The 22888-nt window shown below is 37.2% G+C and overlaps 1 protein-coding gene across 1 annotated transcript in view; it reads left to right on the forward strand.

Moving 5' to 3' along the window:
* Positions 1-22888, forward strand: part of LOC150108798 (fibroblast growth factor 17-like) — a 105457-nt gene that overhangs the window by 78634 nt on the left and 3935 nt on the right. The window lies entirely within an intron of this gene.

Below are 22888 nucleotides of genomic sequence, written 5' to 3' on the forward strand. Positions count from 1 at the left end.
CGTTTTGAATTTAGAGAAAAACCGTGGAATTACGAATGACAATGCTAACGAATAGTCACAATGGAAATATCCGTAGAAGTTGCGAATATTAAACTGAATGATGCATGACTGGTGGGGAAGGGAGGAATGGCTCATCAAATCAACCTGTGTTCTCTTCTGCATTTAGGCAAGAATTTTAGCCAACTTTTATGGAGAAAAAAAAGGCATTTGAAAATCCATGAATGGATTTTCAAAGGATCAAAAGTAAACAACCTCTGGAGAAAAAAAAAAAGAAGTTTTCTGGATAATGTGAGTTATCCAAATAAGTTTGACTAGCAGTGAAAATAACAAGATTATCAGAATTCCATTAAGAAGAACGGTCTGGAGCAATTTTTATGGTTGAAAAACTTGAAATTCTAAAAGTTTTGTTGTTTTGCGTAATGCAAAGTTTGAGCCATGAAAAAAGAGAAGGGTGCGAAGTGCTGTCATTCAGAATAGTGGATTGGATTTGTAATTAATCGGTTAGAGTCTTTTTTTCTCCCAACCCTAACTGTAGATTGGGAAAGCTTCTTTCTTTCTTTCTTTTTGTGTGTGTGTGTGTGTGTGTGTGTGTGTGTGTGTGTGTGTGTGTGTGTGTGTGTGTGTGTGTTTCGGTAAAATATTCTATAAAACGGTTCCAGTTTAATTAATATTTCGGTGTCGAAATACTGAAAGAAACTTCCCAGCAATTCTAATATCTGCTTCTTGTATAAGATGCGGGCAACTCAAATAAATAAGAAATTTAAAATTTTGTTGCCCACGTAAACCCAACATAAATTAGCATAAGAATAAGCGAATTTACTACTATTAAGAGTGTATAATGGTACTCCGAGAAGTCTTGGCGAAGCTACCGCTGCGAATAAACTTTATAATAGAGCTGCTTAATATTGTTTGTCTAGCAATGCTTATATTTCTAGGAATATGTCGATTATAGGAATTAAAACGACTGCATAAAAAAGAGAGGATCGACTTTCATTCGACGCCTGCCAGAACAGTAATTGATAAAATTTCCGCTTTCAAACCTACAGCTGTGAGTTCGAATCCGCACTTTGTTATGGATGTTCGTGAATATCTTTAAGATGGCGAACCGCCTCCAAGAAAACCCCCATTACTGGAAGGCTGAAGTTGCTCGAAAACTACCACGTTTTCTAGGGTAGAGCTGCTGGATTATCTGACATTTAAAACTGAGACAGTATTAATGTGACAGTAGTGTAAGCGAGTTAAGGTTGTGATAAACCTTCCGTGACTGGGATTGTCAAAAGCCACACAATTGGATTGTCATAATTTTGAGTTTTGGTGCGAGTGATATGGCTCTATTGTTGTTGCCACCGTATTTTGAAAGACGAAATTCTTGCTCTATCTCTTATACGAAACTCCGTTTATTGTCTGTTTTAACTGTGATTTGGATCAGATAAGATTATCATGCGACCATGGCACTTTATTGAGCTCGAGTAGTATTATTAGTGAGCCCAATATTTAATGATAAGTTCGCTGGGATTACTATCAGAAGAATTTTTATTACTAATATCATTATATAATTTTATTATTTTAGTACTGCATCACTTGGCGCTTTTAGAAAACTACTGTATATCATTTGTTTCGCTGTTTTGCTGCACTGACTAAAGAGAAATGCCCCTAAATAGAGAAGTCTTGGGGGAGAGGAGGGGGGGTCACTTTAGCAGCAGTTAAGTAGTTTGCCAGAATGCATGCAGGACATTTCTCTTTTCCCAAATTACAACTATTATCTTCAATTTGAAGTCGTAAGCATGTAGGCAGGCCTCTTCCTCTCCTAAACACCGGGTCTTGTTAGTGTGTCTGGATGATTTGTGTCTCACCGACTTGCATATTTTTCAGATTCGTTTTCCTTCATGTTTTGTCTTATGTGGTCGTCAACATACTCCAATTACTGCATCATAATTTGTCGAAGACCTCCATGGTTGTTCTGCTAATGATTCTTCTGTTCCGGACCGCGCAAACAAAGAAAGCTGAAGTACTGAGCTGCTTAAAATGATCAACGTGCATCATTCTGTCATTTAGAAATGGAGTTTTGTAAATAGCGCATAAGGTTGCGGTGAAAGGCAATCGCGATTTTTCCTCCTCTGTAAATTTAGCCTTATTTTTATATTACATATCTGAATGTCTGCTGTTGACGCAAATTAACTTAATAAATTATCTCAATGAGTAATTTAATAAAGTGCGCATAGATTAATTATTGTAACAGCAGGGCATGTTAGTGAAAGACAGAAGTATTCAAAACTATGCTCACTATTTTGAACTGATTTCCTTTGTATATTTCGCTGTTCAAACATCCCGAGCGAACTGCACGTTTCACGTGTACGTCTTTAATTTCATCCGCTAATTTTCTTTTCAAGTATTTAAACTGGTTTTCTGTATGCCTTTCCGATGAGGAGTACGTGTTTAGCCTTAGGACATGTTCATCGACAAGTGGGAATAGTGAAATGTAGAGAACGCAAAATTAACGTTTTGCATTTGCAATAGTTTCATTCCCTGCTGGGCAATTATGGGTCAAATTCCGTTACGCCTTTCTTCATTGCAACTGCGCCGAAAGGTACCAACGATATCTCGCACGGCCACGTTAATAATTTTCAGTTGATATCGGGGAATGTGCAAACGTCCTGCGACTTCTGAACGTGGTTTCAGAGTATTTGCGAGGCACACCTCTGCAAAGATTCTTTAAATTCTCATGACTATCGTAGCCGGCCCATGTTTAGTAGTATAGGCACTCATTTTAAAATCAGAAAAATTTAATGACCTTCATGATGAAACAGAGAAGTCGACAAATAGACAAATGCTCAACGCCGAAAATTTAATACAAGACTTCCGATCAATTTCGCCGAAAACCGACAAGGAATTTTCCTGCGATATAACTACGACACCACCAGATGAATGACAACAGTGCGCCACTATATGTTCCGCCAAAAATTAAATTGAAGTCTATAAGTTATCATATAATTAATGTAATTTCAAGTTGTAAATTTACTACGTTCGTGAAGAAGCATACAAAAGATTCCGGGAGAGTTCCGGTGTGACTTTAGAAATCTGAAATATTCTAATAAGAAAGAGCAAACGGCAATATGAAAGGGGGAGGAGGAAACTGCACACAACAAATCAGCCATAATATCTGTTCTCGATGTCGTAACAGAAACATAGAGGGTCGAGTGATGACCAAAGTGACGCTAAGGAACATCACGAGTGGCAATGAAGAAAACTAGAAACGAAATGAAGTTCAACGGAATCGAGTACAAATTCCGTCCATAAATGGGGGTTGGCGAGCAGTGCAGATAAGGTTCGGCTAAATATATAAAGAAATGTATTATATCATTATTTAAGTAAACAAGTGTATTATTAGTTAATATAGAATAGTCTAAGCAATGCAATTTCGCTTCTAGTTTTCTGTCCATGGAAATCGTGGACTGAGTAGTAATGTTTACATTAGAGATCGGGGGAAGTTTTCTAACGGAGGGAGAAAGAAGGGAAAAAAAGTAGAATTTGGTTGCTAAGCAGTTTGTTTCTATGTGGTTCCCACTCGCGAAAGGTTTTCGTAAATCTGTTGGATGGGACTTTTCAAGCCACTTCAGGCCTCCAATACGCGGAGCGCTGGTCTCGCACCGGGTGATAAAATTCATCTCCCACCTAAGACAATCACAAAATCTATGCTCATGGCAGAACTGGAACCGCGAACTGTTGATGGTAGAGCGGATACGCTGAACCACTCAACCAAACAAGCCAACACCAGTTAGGTGTAAATTTGTAGAAAATCTGCGAGTCAGTGAAAGTTTTATTTCAGCGGATAAAAAAGTTCGTCTTTATATTAACCAAAAAAATGCAATCAAATGTTTTCTTGATTTATCGAAACAAACTTTTGACTTAAGAGTAGGCCAAGTACGTATTTAAATACTATCGAGAAATGTTGTACAGCATAGACAGGGATGACACGAACAGGAATGCTCTTCCATTTTCACCGAGCTTCATGTCGGTTCACAGTTTTGTGATGGCCATATTGCGAAACGAATTCCATTGAAACAGCATGCTGATATTTCTTTGCTGTTAGATCGATAATGAAGTGTCCTTCCTGAAAAGAATTCGCATCTAATACGAATGCAGCTAAACCAGCATTTTGCATAATTTCTGTTGCTGGTTTTATTTTTGTTATATCCCTTTTTTTTTCTTCTTAACTTCGATCGATACGAATATACAAAACAGGCCAAGTGGGCAGAAGAACCCACGGGGTAACAGACATAACGCACTGCTTCACTGGCTTACTTGCTTTGGTCATAATTCTAATTAAAGCAGCCTTTTGACATTAAGCTTTTCCGTTCGTTAAGGAAATGCAATTTAAACAATATAAACTTGTTCTGAATGTAAACAATAATTTAAATAGAATCTAGATTTCCATTATTCAGTAAAGGTTAGCCGATTCTTGTGCTTGCCAAAGGGATGAAGAAAGCGAATTGCATCTAGAATTTTCACGAAATTTCCACAATTAAAACGAAATGCTTTGTAAAATGCAAAATGAAAAGATAATCCTCTTTGAGTCTTTTATTCCCAAAAGGGAGCAGGAGGCACCCGTTTAGCTTTAACTTTTTGGAAATCGGTTGACAGCTGATTAGCTTTCACCATCGCCGAGATGAAAGGTAAACACCCGCGAAGTTGGTGATTCTTCCCATCTTTGGAGGGATGAAGTGGCTTGAAAAAGTTCCATGTTTGGTCTCTAGAGTAAGGTTATCGGACTATGTAACGATGAAATAAAAATTACAGAAAAATATATCAAATTTATAAAATTGAAAAAAAAAAATCCTTATCCATCCACGGTACAAATGCACTATAGGTTTACCAATAACTTTTGTGGATGGGAAACACATAAAAAAATCTTAACTGATATTTATTGGTATATATTCTGTGGTCGACTTTTCTGAGTTATAGATTACAAAATCGAGCTTCTTTTAAAAGCACGGGAAAATCCATACTTTCTTGGACGAAAGACCAACTAAGTTTGATAGGCCACCAAAATTTAACCAACTGGAGATGAACTAAAAGAAGTTCTTCGCTAGTCGGTGACTAAAATCGAACTTTTAAATGGGCGTTTTTCTTCTGCAGAAAGATGATACCACTGAAGTTACCAAGAGGCTTGCCGAACATTTATGAATTGTTTGGTTTTTAATATCAAAAAACTGAATTACTTCCTAACAATTAGTGAAATATTTATTTTGAAAGAACATCTAGTTCAAGCGTTACTTCTCGAGGAGATCTCAGTAACGACAACATCTTTGGATAAATTATAAGATTTTGCCGGACGAAATGAATATCTATGCTATATGCACTGTAAATTTGGATAGAAAAAATAATTTGAAATGATATATTATGATGAGAGAGAGAACGAATAGACCATAACAAAACTGCACTTTTTTTTTCTTATCAAGGATAAGAAAAAACAAAAGAATGGAATAGGGATAAGTTAACAGATACTTCGTTGAAAGAGTATATAGGTAAAAGCCATTATGAAGGGAGAGGGTTAAATTAATAGCTTGCCATCGTGCATTACTTCAGCTTTCTGCCGCTGGCCCTCAATTATCCTGATAGAAGAGTTTTAAAAACCGATACGACAGCCAAGTAAGTTATGGACTCTACACGTTGATTTAATGAATATGTCTACTTCATAATTAATATGAGGAGGCCACACGAGCATCCCGTGAACAGAGCTGCGGTGTGGCTAGAGGCTACCTGGTACGCCACTCCTCCTACCTGCTGAAGCTTATAACTAACCCTAGCCGCCTGTAATTATCGGCCTCTCTCTTAATCGCTCCTCTTAATTATCGGGGGAATAGGAAGTAGTCTGGAATCTCGTAATTTCGCTGAGACGTTTCTATACTAAGTTTCTTTGCATTCTCCGCTGGTATTATAGCACTTAAGATCAGGCATGTGTGGCCGACTGCCTCGCCTTTGTCTCTTGTGCAATATACAAAATATTCTTTTGGTAGGACGGTCTCAACCACTGGAACCGCCTCTTCTGTTGTGGCACTGACTCACCAGCGCCGTCACAAAAGGTGTGCTGTTCCAAAAATAATCCCTGATCTCATTCTGTATTTCTATTAACATATAACAGGACCATATTCCACTAAATGCGTAGCTATTAAGAAAACAAGATCTCTGCACAACTTGTAGTTACAAGTCAGTTGAAGTAATCCTCTCATCTTTTCGTTCTTAATTTTCGTGTAAATATCAGTATTTACAAAGTGTTTGCACATTAATTATTGGTTCGTTCCTTTATAGACATCCTTTTCTCAAGAAGTGTGTATTTATCTCGTGGCGAAATGTAGAGACGCCGCTGTTTTGTAAGACTGCTGGAAATAAATTCTGTTTCAGAAAAATGAAACCCGATTGATGCGACAAGTGAGCATATTAGGTCAGATGCCCCTCTGTTCTCCATTTTCAAACGAGCGCTTTTCTAAACCTTCTGAAAGCTGAAGAAAGGGAAGGATCTGGAACAATTTCGGCAATATGTGGAAGAAAAAAAAAAGTCAGTCTGTACGCAAACTAAACATTATAAACGGGGATTTTTTTTCTTCTGAGAAACCGTTATCTAGCAAAGCCTCACAATTATTTTTCAAATACTCCCCAGCAGGGACAAATCAGAGGAGCAAAGTCAAAAGCAAGGGCGCATGGTAAATGTCTGTAACTGGGCGCCGTACTAGAAATGGATGGGGGATATTTTCAGTCATCCTTCCATCGAGGACTTATGTTACGCATTCATTCATCAGTCGTCAACTAGCTGTCGCGATCGCAACACAAGTAGAGCATGCAACTCTTCCCTAATATGTGAAAGATGATGAAAATGAAACCAAGAAACAGCCGGGTGGGCTAAACGAAATGACGGAGGGTGATGGAAGGGTACTGAAAACAATGGTGCTTTCTTTGTATACACCAAAAAATTTCTCTCCATCACGAGTTTAGAACATCCATTGCGTACGGAACTCCGCAAGTCACCGTTGAATCGCGGAAGGATGATTCAATTGACTTGTGGAGTTCGCTGATGATTCTGACCAATTTTCGAGTCGAACCCCAGAATTGTTTAGAGCACTCTATAATTGATCAGTGTGTGATGAATCAAGAAAATACTCTTCTGATCAGAAGGACGTATTCGGGGAACATTGCGGTTGCCAATTGTATCGTCCAATATAATGTGTGGTGGCAGTAGTTCGTCACTCCGGTTCTAGCTAATAACTAACTCAATAGGCCTCTAATTACTGTCCTCTTAATCATTGAAGGAATAGGTGTAGAGGTGCGTTTCATAATTTGGACAGGTTCCTTGTTATAGTGCTCAGGAAAATAAACATCGAACATTATGTTGACAATTTGGAAAATTCTGTGTTGCCGACGTTATGGTAATTACTGTATATCGATTATTTTTTTATTATAAGAATCAGCTAGGTATCGACATGATAACAATCCTTACCAGACTGCCGGTACACGGCACTGGTGTATTATGGATTTTGGAACCTTTCCTTCTGCGCGATCAATGTTAATATACTGCAGACGATGTGCCAACATGATTCGAAAAAATGGAAGTGCAAAGATTAAATGTGATCTAAATCCTTCTCTGTTGAGCACCTCTGGGAAGAGTTAGAACGTTGGTTGAAGACGAGACCAGCACTTCAAAGAGAGGACATTTTGTGAATCAAAACATTTCTGTTCAAAATCACGGCAAAAAAGTGTGCCCGCAGCATATTGAGCCTTGCGAAAGAAAAGAGATCGTGAACTACCCAGGTATTGTGAAACCAATTAACTTCTCTTGCATAATGCTGTTTTTTCTCTGCTTACGTCCTGGGAAACAAATATACTTTTATAGATATTTATTCCATAAATATTACAACGATGATTTCGACGTATCTCGTAGATTGATAATACTTGAATCTCGTAATGGTTAACTTAATTCTGCAAGTTTACCCACATACGGCACCGTCGTGTCATAGATCTTGGGACCGATATACCAATGACATCAGTTTGCAAAATGTATTCCCAGAGAGAAGGACAGAATGCAATCCCTGGCTGTTAATGAGCTTCATTCTGTTGAGACATCAGCAATTTTCTTCCTTTTTATTTTCGATCTGATTAACTCTATCTCAGTCCTACTTTTTATGAGACACTCATAACTGCATCAGTACTTTGGTCTTTCAATGAACCTATGAATATATCGTTTTTTTTTTTTAATTTAACTATTATTCAGTATTCCAATTCAAAATCAATATATTTCTTAATATTCGGTTGCCGTACTTCTCATATAAACTGTACTTATATGAATAATATTAGAAATTCATTCATTTATACTGTTCTATTATTATTATTATTACAGATTAGTGCTTCCACTCATTAAATATATTTGCGTCTTTTAACCGCATATATTCTCCAGCTCGTTTATTTGGAAGAAAACCTCTGCTGTCTCCTTCAACGGAAAAAACCTCATAAAAGTCATCACGTCATCAGCCCAGACATTTTCGAACCAAAGGGCGCCACATATCACGTTATCCTCTGCTGCTGCTGACGACCAATTAACTTTCCTAATATTTCACGCACTTCGTATTAATTGATTTTAAACCTTTTTCAATTGATTTTTTAAACTCGGTTCTTAGTTCGCTTGTTAAAATTGGTTTGAAAATTAAACTTGTACTTCTGTTTCCTATTGGCCAATTTCTCTATTATTCTGTGAATGTACTAAGTGCTTTAACTCACAATTTTAGCGTACTTTTGTCGAATGATTAGTAGTCAAGTAACCCGTACGCACTATCACTCCTCGTCATTCCCTTTTCCCAACTGCAAATAAACGCGAGCCCAAATAACCAATCAAAAGAATGTTGTCCACAAAGTATTACAAGGTAAGAGATCCAACCTTTATCTATTGGTCTGTCCTTTGATTTTAAACATTCAAGAACTTAATGAAATGCAGCCTGCTCTGAGTTAAACATAGCTTGCTAACGTAGTATACAGGATGTAGTTTTCTCGTGCCATTATGTCATTCTTGTATCATCAGTCACGTGATAGTTAGATTTAACACACCGATCAGCTTCCCGATTGTTTTCCACTCATTATAGTCGCTAAATGTGAAATATTTACCATAAGTTATTCTTATTAGTATTCTGTTCAAAGTGTAGCTGTGCACAAAAGCCTTTTTCCATAAGTAAACTGATCATCTCGCAGCACCCGCAACCTTGCAAATTAAGTATGCTGTGGCAATCTAAGTATAAACGAGACGATCCGTCAATGTACACGAACCACTTACGTGAGACAGCTCCGAAGACAGACACGTCCGGCAAACATGAGTACAAACAGTATTTAAGGTGTTATCTTACAGCAAACGAGAGAGTAAAACTAGCAAACATCCAGAATAATTCTGGTTCAAAAGACAAAGATGAAGACAAAGAGAGGAGCAGGCGAAGTCTTACAAGAAATGTCAAGATAGGCAAGCAAACAGCAATCATCGCCAGGATTTCGACAGACGTTCCAAAGACCAATTTTAATTACCATAAGCAGAGTATTCTCGTCGGTTCGAACACTCATCTCGCGCGGTTCAAGGAATGTCGCCAACAATTTGGGATAACTTTCAATGCACGAAAGTTCTAAAATTCCTTCTTCACAAGTGATTGTGCTCACGCAGGAAATCTGGACACAACATTCTTTCCAATGTCAAGATAAATTTCTCCTTCTCAACTGCCTAACAGTGTGGCGAGGAAGAGTTCATTTCTCTGGGGCGCAGTGGCAAGGATTTTTGCGACATTCTCCGCTCGTTGGGGAATGAAATGGCTGGGTTTCGACCTGGAGACAACGACTTTTCAACTGAAGGTGAGTTAAACCGGTCTCATTATGGACGAAAAGGGGTTGGAAACTCGTTTTCAACCTAGCAGAACAGACCAGCAAAACACGCGCATTTACAGGCATGGAACACTAACGAAGTTTAAATCGAACTCTCATTGAATGGTGCTCCCTGACAGACGATGAGCGTATCCGTTTCCGGAGCATTCGTATTTGTGGTTATGAACGAAGAACTACTTGGACAGAAGTGTTTTTTCAAAAGTAGCCATTAGTTTACGAGTATGTAAAGATGATCTGAATTCAGTATTCGAATTTCCACGTTAACTCAGCACTTTTCTTAATTCACACTTTTTTTCATCTGACAATGCAAATTATATTTCTCTGTGGAAATTTAATAAATGAATACTTTCTGTGAGAAGCTTTCGGCGTCGAGACCCACATTTTTAGATAAATAACGAGTTCAATAATTGTTTATTTTCAAGTTGAAAATAAGCAATTATAACCCTACGAGCATCGTAAGTCATCAGACTTACATCGTCAGGGGTATTAGCAAAACATGTACCGAAAAGAGCCTAAAAACAGTTGATTACACATATTAGATGTTATCAGAACTTCACAACTGGTAACAAGTAACCAGAATAAAGACGTTAAATTAAATGCTGTATGAGTTGGAACAAGGCTGGTTGTTGCTGTCACGTTCTGTTGCATTGCGAGTGTCGTATCCTAGGTCCGCGACAGTTAGATGTTTAATGAAATTAATACAGGAATACTTTTCTGTGAGAAACTTCCGGAGTTGATACCAATGAATGAAAATCATGAAACGTTCAGTAATTAACCGAACGTTTTTTTTTTTTAATCTGGTTACTCATTTGTATGTACCAATTGCGAAGTTCTGATTGCATCTAATGTGTGTCATTAATTGTTTCTAGTATTTTATGTATGACTTTTTGCTAGTATCCTTGACGACGTAAGTCTAACGACCTACGAAACTTGTACGTTATAATTGTTTATTTTCACTAAACTTGTTATTTTCCTTAAAATGTGGTCTCAGTACCTGAAGCTTCCCACATAACTGTAAGCCACAAAACTTACGGTATTGAGACCACATTTAAGGTAAATAACAAGTGCAGTGAAAACACGAATATTTTATATATTCGTATTTTCATATTCAATGAATATTTTATTAATTAACTAAATTGGAAAAAAAAACCAGACATGTCAACTGCATGCAGTCGTAGATGTTATGCTCTATCGGTTGTAATCTGTTCCTTACATTCCACTTCAGGATGCAAGATGACGCAGGTTCTAAAAAAATTAAAAATTTGCAATATCTTCAAAAAAAGAAGAGATTTTTAAAAGTGCATTGATACTGAATAACTGTTGTTCATTCATTCGCAGGTCACAATGTCTATTTCTACGTTTCATGAAAAAAAAAAGCTGTCTATAATGAAAGAGAGAAGGTAACCGTGTGTGCCTGAACGCAGTCATTGTAAATACTCATCACGTCTCGTGAATTTGATGGGAAGCATCACTTCTGAATCCTCAGCGCTATTTGAAGGCAGAATTTTTCTCTCGAGCGTTACAAATGGTGTGTGTAATATTCTGTCAGAGATGGGGGATTGCAGTGTTTGTTCCAATGTAATAAATGATTAGAAGTGCCTTCTCCTTACACTAATGATCGGGCGTAAGTCCTGCGGTAGAACGGAATGTAGCGAATACACAAAGCCCTCTTGTAGTCGGTTCTGTCTGTTCTATTAAAATAATTTCACTCCTCAGCCGTAACTGGCCTAACTGCATCATGATTAAGTGTCTTTCTTCCTGCTGGTTCGCACTGACCCCAGTCCTCACCGAGGGCCACGCGCTGCATTAGAGCGGGACCTCTCCTTCGCCCGCTTCAGTTCAAACAGGACGAACCTCGCAAGGGTCAAAGGAGCACATTATTTTTTGTCGGGCCGTGGCAAAGCACATCACCCATATTTCACGGCTGTAACTCAGGTTTTTTTTTGTTGTTGTTCTGATCACAACATTACAAAGCGGGTGTTCTCTGGGAACGACTAGAGATTTGTTCGGAGGGAAAACAGGAAAAAAACACGAGGCTGATCGCAGGAATAAATGCACGGTTCTGTGTAGATAATATCTGGAAGCGGAAGATGGAAAGCACAGCAATTTTTGGTCACAGAGTATCCACTTGATGTCATCACTAAGCAACGCTGTCTGCTTGGAGAAAGCGATTCCCCACCCCCCTTTAATTATTGTTGTAGTGGTTGTCGTTCGTGATAAATTACGCCTGACGCATTTCAAGCCACTGAAATTGAAAATGCTTGTTTAAAATGTTTTTCCGCATACTGACAAGTTTTGAATGTTCAGTCCGCAATGAGCGCTGTAAAGAAAGTGCGAAAAGGCTGCATTTCGCACGTATTCATGACGGGATAAAGTTTTCCATGTCACAGTGAAACAGGTAAATCAATGTTTCAATTTCGAAATGTGAGTGACAGTACGCGGAACTCAAGTATGCAATCGTACCTTTTAAGTAGCGCAATGCCAAAGCAATTTATGCAAGCTACTCGTACATAAGCGTACCCAACTTGTACACATACTTCTTTTGGTTTGCTCAATAGAGCAATATTAATTTGCGTATAACTAATTGTATCACTTCGTCCATTCAACTGTTACTGCTAATCTGCTATGTCAACACTTAACATATCACACGAAGAACGGCTTCTGATAATTCAGTAGTTTCAAATATCTTATTTAGATTCATTTCTAAGAATTTAATATAATGAATCATTCAAGGGAACAAACCAAGGTTCAGTGTACATGCACAGCAGGAAGAAAAAACATGAAATAATATTTTTAAAACGATAATAAATATATTCACACTTTTATAACAAAAAAAAAAAAGTTGCGTACGAAATTGAAAAAAATTTCCAAAGTGACTCGAGAGCTTAACAAGAGTTCGGCATGAGTTGGCATGGTTACTGCACTACTTAAAATATACTCGCTGTCCAGGAGCGTACACATTCGCGTTCCATTGATTGTTTTGATTTAATAATTTCAATGTCTTTAGAAATAACCAATGGTTCAAAACACAACTATGGGTCATATTGAATAAACAGGATCTTGGATTAGAATTCCCATTTAAGTAAGGAAATTTCAAAGAAAGTTTCTAAAAGTAATCGACAACACAGCAATCATTCATGAAGGTCTGTATTTTCGTAAGCTCGAAATTACTTTCGAAACGTTTCAAGTCTCAAATCCATTTATTTTGTTCCCCGTTTTATATTTTTAAATTATTTTCAGCCCTAAGTTGAAGTCTTTTAGGTTCACCTCTTCATTAAGATTCTTTCTGAGATAAGATATTTGAAATACATGGAGATATTTCTGATACTTTGAAATACTTTTCTAGCACTAAGATACTTTTGGTATATGTTTTTAAATACTTTCTAGAATACTTTCTCTAGTTTTTGTACACGCAACATAATACGCTTATCCTGTCAGGTGTCATCTCCATTTAGGAAGTTGACTATTATTCTGCTGTGCATTATGGATCGCTACCATAATGCACAGCAGAAGAATATGATGGTGAGAATCTAATCTCCTTCATCTTGCAGTTATCATCCTATGTCTGTCGATATGTATTCAAGAGGCTGGTTTGCCTTATTGAGGGACGAAAAATCAAAGTTTACTAGAGAAAAACCCTCCATCTCCGTGAGACCGGTTAACTCACCATTTGATAAAGGTTCCTCTCGTCGTATTCGGGATTCAAACGTTTAGATCTTTCTAATCAAAGGGCTCGTCTATACCAACTGAGGTACGGAGGCTTCAGATTACGCCGATTGGTATTTTATTAAGTTTGTGAACTCATCTATGGACCAACGGTGTGACAACTTCTTAGAGAAGTTGCCACACCCCAATCAAGTATCTTTCATGGTTTCTCATGTTTCATCGGCAGTATATATTTAGACTAATCGTATTTTACAGAAGATTTTTACATTTAGAGACACTTTTAGAGAACACGGGAAGTAAATACTCATGACAAAAACGTATAATAAAAGATTAAATGCAAAGAATGATGATTTACTTATAAGAAAGCTGGTTGTCCAGACTGCTAGACTCCCTTAAGCGTCGTACGCACACAACACAAAATTCCCTAACTCGTTGCACGATGAATCACTGTTCCCATAGCTAAACATTTTAGAAGCCCGGGTCCCATCCTAGACTCCTGAACTGAAAAATCTAATTAGGTTGGAATCTCTTCGGCGACCTTTTATTAGGTGATTTCATTGGAAATTGAGTTAATCGGTCACAAGCGATGTTTTTCCACAGGGAAAATCCGGGTTTGGTCTTCCTCCTCAAAAGCAGAACAAGTATCAAAATACTCCTGTTGGAACGACTGATTTCTTTCCTAATTTATAGCCTGCTGCGATCATTGCGAAACTTTTTATGGCTTCATTGGTCCGAACTGAGTTTACTGCGCAAAGTGAATGAAGCGATCAACGTTTAGCTGTACTTGCACCAAAACGTCGATCATTTTTTTAGTTATAAAATATAAGTTTCGTAGTACATTATTATTTGCTGTTTTCACGCAGAAATCTTGTGAAATTCCGTTAACCAGAGTAAATAAATCTTAAGGTACATCCATGTTTTTTTGCTATCAGTCGGATTTGAATTGAGGCAGAATACTGACTCGATCGTGGATTCTAATCAGGATGGTGGAAGACGAGTCCAATACATTTCCAAGTTATTAACTTAAAAATTAAACGGCGTATGAACATGTGAGAGCAAAACACTTTTTATAAAGAGTTACAAAATGTTTCGACGCTCTTCTGAAAAATACTTTGCTGTTCGTGTATGCTTCGTCACAGCTTATTTACGCCGAATTGCGTGTTCGCGCCATATATCTTCAGTTGCTCTAGGATACAGAGGCTTACTGAGGAAATTCATTGCCTCAGCAGGTATCCTGGCAATTTGTTCCGTGCTATTGGCTTCACACTGAGCCTTCTGGCAACAGTGCCACTCACTGTCATCAATACTGCCCCTTATGAGCAAGGATTTAAAGGAACACCCTGCCACCCACTGGCCAAAGATAAGAAGATAGGGGAGGAAGTGACCCGCTCAAGATCGGCTCCTAATGATAATCACAGCTATAAGCAATAGCGAGAGTCCAGGAGGTAAATATGCAGTTGGATCTCCAAAAGAAAAAAGCGCAGTTGTCTTCCTGCGAAAAAGGAATGCGCTCACAAGCACAATGTATTCTTTAGCGGATTCATTTCTATGAATCTGTTATTAGAAGCAGCAATAGTATCGAAATGATAGGACGTTAAATAGAAAGGAAAGGAATTGATTAGATTAAAAAGAAGTTACGTTTGTTCTAATTAATTAGAAGAATAAATTCTTTAGATTTTATATTGTAGAATATATATTAATTTTATATTCGGATATGATATTGCGGTGGCTCGACAGCACATCGCGTCCTTTCTGTCTCGGGAGAGGGGCTCATTTCGCAAATTGTCAACGTTAAAAGACGTCAAAACAGAGGATTTTTGTCCCCTAAAGATTTCTGCCTAGTCTCTGACGAGAACCAACAGTTTGAAATAACTGTCAGGGCCAGTGAAACCTAATCAGTGTACTAATAAAAGTCAAATATATGGCCTTGTGGGCTGAGTTCGTAGTCTTTTAAGTAAAGTAGTGCTATCCAAGGCAATCCCCCATGCCGAAGGTGATACTGTCATAACCTCCCAGGAAAATGTCGAATCTGGCTAAAAATATAAATGGATATCTAATGTCCTTTATAGAAATAACTAACTTTGCCCGAATGAAGCCTTTGGGCCCCTTTACTTCAGTAGATTAAACGTCGTTTTAATGTACCATCCAAAGAAAACCGCAATATAACCTACTGGCTATTTATTTTTCTGTCGAATCCCTTTTTCTTTTTAAAACTTTTCCGTCCGAAACTTGCCATTTCTGCCAAACGCAACTCCCACTTCTACACTATTATTGCTTCGCGTCTAATACCTTCTGCTCGCAATTTAATGACCTTCCCCCCCCCCTGCAAACTGGAAAATTCTTCATTATTACTACATCACCTATCCAGCAACCAATGGATTCATTTCCCCTCTACGGAGTTTTGTGTCAATGCAAAGCCACAATGCATCTGTTGTGGCCTCGATATGCAGACAAAAGATCTCGAGATAATTCCTCGTGTCCTACTTTTCCGTCCCTCAAAACAGACAAACCGGCCAGAACAACACACGCCATTAACAGACGGTACCTAGTTGACCTCATATCTTTAGTTGCTTCGATCAAAACGACATCGACTACGTGTTTACCCATGAGCAAGCACAAGACAAGAAGATTCATTCCTGCCCGCGTCAACGATTGAAATAAGATTTATCAATTGATGTTTTAAATGCTTGTCACTGTTTTCATTTTCTCCTTTGAAGATTGGCATCCTTTATTATTATCTTTCATTTCCGTTGGATAAACACGGTGTTAGAAAGTATATTTAAGCTGCTAAATAAAACAGATTTCTGATAAATACTGTATATATTTTGTTCCAGTCTACCTGCGCATGTTTTGCTACACCGCTACTAAATACGTTGCTTGAAGCTTATTAAGCATTTGGGCAGCATTAGCACACTCTTAAAATTAAGGTAGCGGTCAAAGAAGAACCAGGCGTTCGACTAGTGAAAATAGCGAGGAGGAAAACGAAATCAAACTTTTAAAATTCGAACTGCATATATCTTATTACAAAATAGGCTGCTGTATCGATAATCGACCAGCTCACGATGTAATGAGAATTTTTGCTGGGAGGGGAGAGGGGAGGGGAAACTATGATGAATTATGACAACTACATTGATTTTCTATGCTGACAGCTTAAGTTGCCCTGTGAATTAAGTTGTTTGGTAAGTAATGGCAATGGCTTCTTAACTTAAAAATGAATTCAAAATCACGTTATAAAAATAATAAGCGATACTCGAATGGTTCAGAGATTCTCCATTTTCATACATTTGTGCTCTCCTTCAGCCGATTACTGATACCGCTGTCCTGGATGGATGTCCCATTGAACACTGACCATCAAACGTCCTGGGAGGAGGTGCTCTACATGGTTCAGGTCGGTACCGGATGGTCTAACTGCTGCACTCAAATTTCCACCAACAATATCGCCAAAATGGTGCATTATAATACTGAGACTCAATTAGATCGTTTCTATAGAAATGTCAGAGTAGGCAATAGAAGTGTCCAGAATCATAGCTTTCATTTTTTCTGAGCAATATGATATGGAATTAGTAGTTCTAGCGAGAAGCTTCTCCTTACCATAATTCCCCCTCGTGAATACCACAAGAGACAAACGATTCATCGTGGCAAACAGTGTCCTCCTGACTGCTGCCACATCCAAACACGCCCATCTGATGTGCAAAGTAAGGCATCACTTTCCAATGCAATCGAAAATACAATCGAAAATACAATAAGTATTTTCTGGATGTAATGTTTGGCATGCATACAATAATAACCTTTCCATGAAAAACGAAGCACTCCACAGGTAACAATGTTTTGACGCAAACGAAATTGCACATACTCTGATTTTACTTGAGGGAAAGATTGAATATATCTTATAATGTTATTTGCATCATAAGCAGATTCCAACCGAAGTCTCTCCAGCCAAACGGCACTCGTAGTTGTCCTTTCGAGAGCGTTCTCGAGGCTCTAATGATGAAGGTACGTACAACATCCGTTTGATTTTTATTGAGCTTCTTCCAGCTACTGGGGGCATTCGACATCAATTACAGTTGATTCCGAATGCCTTAATCGCTGGAACTAACTGATGACTAATATGGCAAGCTTCACATGAAAACGCTAACACGACACCATGTTTCATTTCCAGTGTTGTACGTAGCGTACGTCGTTTAGCATGAATCCCTTGCTGTGTACCGCGTTTGTCAAGAAAAATGGTTTGGTTTCTACAATTTCGGCAGCATGTTGTGTAATCCATAATGTTCGTTTGATTGTCAAAGGACATAAGGCAATGATTGCTCCGATCATATCCAAGTATGGAAATAATCAAGACCGTCGTAAAAGGAGTTTCTTAATCGCATGCTTGTACATAAAGCGATGCCATTCGTTATCAGAGCGAATGAATCAAGAAATGTTTGTTGGTTTACTTTCTGTAACCAGTTTATTCATTAATATCTGTAAGATATAAATTTGACCGTATCGAACCCTTTAGCCAAATTTTTCATTAAAAATGTACTGAAATTAGAAGGTAATCACATCCACATTATCAAATTTTAATAAACCCAATCAGAACATGCAATTTACATCCATACGGAACAAAACAGAAGTGTCAGAAGGTGAACGAGTTGTGAAAACAGGTGTCGGTTATTTCTTTTACAACATAATATGGCATGCATCAGAAATAATCGATTATTTTGGGGGAAAAATTCTGCGCTGCCTTAAATTTTTGTCATCTGAAATTAAGGAACGTGGACGATATCCTACGATTAAGACTAATCGCAGGATATCGTCACGAGAAGTCGCAGTCACGTGTCTAGAGAATCGTAGTAATATAGATATTGAAACCAGAGGAGGGTATCTGACCCTTAGCTCATCCACAATTCTAGTAAACGTGATTTACAGATTTTTGCGAGTAGGATTGATATAAAAAAATTAAGAAATAAATTATGGGCTCGTGTGGCGCAACAACAGCGGTCATGTCTTTTCGTTTTTCTTAGTGCGTTTAAATGGTTTAAGAAGAATCTCTGACGGGACTGGTTTCATATTTCTATTAGGACTTAAATGTTAAAAAAGGGAGAGATTCCGAATCGTGACTTTTAAGTGAAAAAAATAAAATAAAATACCGAGACAATATGGAATTTGCTAGGATATTATAATCTTCAGAAAGTGTGGTTTCGTAGCTCTAGCGAGATGTTGTTTGGTTAAGAAATGGATATATTTAATCATTCTTCACAAAATAATTAAGGTATAAATTACAAAACAAAAAAATAGTATTTTCTTTGGTTTAATATTTGCTATTAGTGGGACTAAATTCCGACAGGTTAAGAGTGAAGTGGGTGCTCATAAACGAAATTCCTTGTTTACTACTTAGAAAACAGGTATTCATCTGTAGTCGCAGCGTTATCTCTCTCTCTCTCTCTCTTGGGCAACTATACACAGAAATAGAACTGATAAAATCTTATCCATACTTCAACATCTTATTCTTTTTCAACGTGCTTAAGTTCCGGAGATGGGGTAAGAATAGTGCGTGCCCACAGCGAGTATTTATCGTAGGAACCTGAGCAAGCAATAATTATTTCAGTTTTGAAAGTGAGACACAATCAATTCCTTCGTTCCTTCTGGCATTTACATGCTTTTCTTTGTGTTTCAGTTTATGACTGATGCTATCTTCTGTCTCATACACTTTAAACAACGCAAATTTATTCGGTGTCGTTGCAGCGTTGACAGTTTGGAATGTTGTTTCTGTTTATCTCGTCTTTTACACAAATTGTAATGTTGTTTACTGAGAAGAATTTCCTTAAAATGCATTACATCATTGCTAAAGAATGTGGAGAATGACGTTTCTGCAGAGAATTAATTTTATCGGAGAAAGAATTTTAAAATAAGTGTCTTGAAAACGTTATATTTGTATACGCAATACTTAAGTTGCGTTAGGGCAGTAAAGAAATGAGGTATTCAGATGTACTATTCAACGTATTGCAGTTTGACAAAGTAGTAGCTTCATGCAAAATTACTACTTCCGTATCTGTTCATCATTAATTGAAAGGCAGCAAACGGTATGCAAACCTTTGGCATTCTTTGCATACCGATTAAATTTTGTATATACAATACTCTCTGCTACGATATTTATATATAATCGTACTTATAATCATCATTTACCATTTATAATGCGCATTTATCCACTAGATATTTTTGCAAATTTATATATGAACACAAAGCATCTCCATTATTAGCGACCACGTAAAAAGATTAAACATTGAATGACAAAGATATCGATGATACTGATGAAAAAGACAACAAAACTACGATATTTGCATATGTTCTGCTATTTGCACACATTAGTGAGAAATAAAAATATAAACTACTATCCTAGTCTATAAATATAACCAGCTTTTAGTTTAAAGGAAAATTATGATAGTCGTTGACCATAAGTATACGCAATACTTTAGTCACTGACACTTATGGTTGCATGGACATAATTCGAATAGCTGTCTATTTTTTGAGTTCAGTTAACTGGAATTACCTTTATTCGCATTGGTACCTGGACAAGCAAGAATGAATAACATCTACAGCCAACGGAAAAAGTCGTTAGCCAAAAGATAGGATTAATGCACTGATTTATATAAGTTTAAAGAAAGTCTGAAAATTTATAGAAATTTAATAATCGGAATCCCGTTCATTTCAATTCTGGAACATCAATCCAAATTCTGGAGCAGCACTCCATAAGAAGAAAAATTTATGAAGAAGAAGAGGAAAATGAAATCATCTTTGACCCCTTAAAAAGATGAAATGAGCAATCGAATCGCCGAACAAACAAAAGCTTGTTCGCGATTCGAGTGAGAGAGATGCGTTTGTTCACATAATTCCTTCAAAAGCGTGAAGGAATGCTATTATCTAGACCTCTAGTTCTTAAACTGGTTTAGGAACCCTGAAGGAGTCCGCAAAATGTTTAAGTAGTTCCTAGAAGAAATTCCGAAGTATAAAAGTGTACTTTCATAAAAGTGTACGAAGTATATAAGTGTATGAAAATACCTCGTTTGTAATAAAAGGATTCAGTTATGCATGCTGCGGCCACGAATAGTTTATATATTTCAAAACAGGACCTTCATTTTACGCACGTGTCATTTTATATTTTATGGTTTGTATTATTATTCTTATTACAGAAAATATCATCCATCCTCCTGTATAAATGAATACCGGCTTTTAAACTGAAACTAGCAATCAGTATGTAATGCTATATAGTGGAATACACCTAAATACGCATATGAACTTCAACAGCCACATAAATCATCTGCAAAGCAAACAGAGGATATTAGCGAGAAAATTCTATATAGTAGCGAACAAATTAATCCGAACACTCATATTTTAAAGAAAAATTTTAATTTCTCAAGAAAATAAGTACAAAAATTAAACTCCCACTTTACCTAATAATTTCGCATGTGCACCTCTGAGTTCATTAATTTACTTAGAAAAGGACTCAACCAACGGAACACGTTTTTCTTATTTCTGCATCTCGAAAGCATAATTTTATAATGGATTGTATTAAGTTATCCTTTGTATCACATTTTAGTTTTCCGAGTCTATTTTTCGTTATGGTCTACAAATTTTCTATTGGACTGATGTCAGGAGAGTTATCTGACCACTGAAGCAATTGGATGTTATTTTTGATGAACTCTTTCACTTTGTTTTTTAAGTGTGGCACGGAGCGAGGTCCTGTTGGATGATGAGTTCTTGTCTTTCTGGATCTGTGAGACTACCCTTTCCTCTAATATTTTAATGTATTGGTCACTTTTCACCATACCATCAACAAGAACAAGTGATCCCGGAGAGTCGTGTGTAAAACAACCGCAGAACATTCTTTTAGCTGGGTGTTTAAGAGCTAGTTGAAGGTGGGTGTGGGAGAAGTCATATCAGCCGCTGATTTCCAAACATAGGATACTCGCTCTCCTTGAACAAAGAAATGGCTTTCATCCAAGAATATCACCTTCAACTTCTCAACAGTCCAATCTTTATACACTTTTCCCACTAGAACCTGTTTTTCTGCATATCCTTCGTCAACGATTGTTTCTTTTTTGGTATGTGGACAGTTCTCCTTGCTTCTAATAATCTTCGACAGACTATCATGTCAGAAACATTAATCCCACTAGCTGCTCTCTATTTAATTCTACAACAGACAATCATCGATTCATTTTTTCTTTCCTAACTAGTAAGCGCAAGTGTATGTGTGGTTTTCCTTTTTCGCCCACATCTTCCTTTTCTATCAGGAGAAATGGTACCCTAAACATCTTTAAAATCACATTAACAGTACCCAAATCAACACTACACCCACTGGCAATTGGTTTTGTTTGTTTTTCAAGATAAAAAACGTGTTCTTTTGGCGGGAGGGGGGGAAAGTCACTGTTTGGAGAACTACTGATATTAGTTGTCTTTCAATGGAAAGGCCGAGATCTCGAATACCATCTAGGATGCGAAGAATAGTTGTAAGCAACTTCCAAGTGATATTCGATATCTCGGCCTTTCCATAGGAGGACAACTAATATCAGTAACTCTCCCAGTTGTTCTACGGAATACTGAAGTGCAGCGGCTTTCGGTTACTATAGTAATATAGTGACGAAAGTGTGATATTCTCATTTCTCGACGTTCTTTTCTCTGTAATCATCGGGCACTATACAGGATTTCCAAACCAGAAAGATGAAAATGTATCGCTGAAAAAAAAAAAAGACTGCGAATGAAAATCCACGTGGAATACATTTAGGCAAAACAAGATAAAATTTGGGAAAACTGATGTGAGGGGAGAGAGCTTAGTTAATTTGTATTTTTTTTTATTGTTAATCGAGTTAAACTGAAATCTTTGAATGAAACCAAATCATATGAAATTAGAAGTAGTTGCTAAAGCAACTAACGTTAAAATAATAATAAAACTGTAGTTTAATTATATGGCATATCACAAAATACTAAACACATCACCAGCTGAATGTGTAAAATGTACAAAAATAGCAGAATTTGATGTAGCAAAATTATAGAAATAAGTGCATTGTAAACCCATCATCATTATTGGAGCTCGTGTCTTCTTAAGATTTCTGTGTAGCCTACAGTTCGATGTCAGACCAGAGAAGGTACTAAGAAGCGAGCATGCGGCTCATGGGCACAGTCTGTCTTATAAATAGTGCAATATAAGGCAATTCCTATGCCGAAGGTTGTATTCTCATAGTTTTATTCTGATAGTTCAAACTTTTAAAGTTTCAAATCCAATTACGTGACTGTAAAATCATGATGGATTTAAAAGAACCTTTATTTATATAATTGCACA

The sequence above is a fragment of the Typopeltis vanoorti genome, chromosome 2 (genome assembly GCF_054136105.1).
Source record: "Typopeltis vanoorti isolate ZY-2024b chromosome 2, IOZ_Tvanoo_1.0, whole genome shotgun sequence".
NCBI lineage: Eukaryota > Metazoa > Arthropoda > Arachnida > Uropygi > Thelyphonidae > Typopeltis > Typopeltis vanoorti.